General features: G+C 46.2%; 1 non-coding gene and 1 pseudogene across 1 annotated transcript; both read right to left on the reverse strand.

Moving 5' to 3' along the window:
• Positions 1-392: 392 nt before the first annotated feature.
• On the reverse strand, positions 393-583 carry LOC129114701 (U2 spliceosomal RNA). The gene has a single exon (XR_008532654.1). It is a non-coding gene; the product is annotated as a U2 spliceosomal RNA (small nuclear RNA).
• Positions 584-643: 60 nt separating this feature from the next.
• On the reverse strand, positions 644-741 carry LOC129114702 (U5 spliceosomal RNA; annotated as a pseudogene; the record flags this gene model as incomplete).

The following is a 741-nucleotide window of genomic DNA, read 5'->3' on the forward strand; positions in this document are numbered from 1 at the left end:
AGCCAGAGACACCAGTCGTCCCAGCCAAAACTCTCGCGGTGAGCCTCAGTCGACGTGGCGCGTTCCAAATTCCAAGCCACACCCATTCCACTACTCCCGCCCACATTTCCTTCCGAGAGGGCAATATTCCCACATTCTTCAATTTATTTCCTCCAATCAAATCGGCGAAACTGAATAGCTGTATTTATCTTCCTTCCCCTCGCTGTTGATTCAGAGCTGGAAATAATTTCCCCAGCAGACACGGCTGATGGATATAGTGATTTGAGAGTGGGAGAACAATGAGGTTCCAGGAAGAGCACAATTAAGGAGTAAACAGGGCTTTTCTTTACTCACATACACAGCCTCGTGTCTTGCATTAAAGAGTTTGATGTTTTGTTGTTCACAAGTCATTCGAAGGGTGCACCGTTCCTGGCGATGCTGCAATACCAGGTCAATGCGTGGAGTGAACGGAGCAAGCCCCTTTTTCATCTCCCAGTGCTAAAAATCTGCTTAATAAGTTATCCTCATATAGAGGACATATCAGATATTAAACTGATAAGAACAGATACTACACTTGATCTTAGCCAAAAGGCCGAGAAGCGATGATCCCCAACTGTTTGCTGCCCGTGTCAACCTCGTGGCACACGTGTCGCTTGTCATGGTGCAGTACTTTCAATTGGCCTGCCAAAAATAGGTTCAACTCATTGGTGTTCCTCTCCACGGAAGTCTTTAGTAAAAGGCGAAAGACTTGTGCGTTATGAA

The sequence above is a fragment of the Anoplopoma fimbria genome, unplaced genomic scaffold (genome assembly GCF_027596085.1).
Source record: "Anoplopoma fimbria isolate UVic2021 breed Golden Eagle Sablefish unplaced genomic scaffold, Afim_UVic_2022 Un_contig_5698_pilon_pilon, whole genome shotgun sequence".
Taxonomy (NCBI): Eukaryota; Metazoa; Chordata; class Actinopteri; order Perciformes; family Anoplopomatidae; genus Anoplopoma; species Anoplopoma fimbria.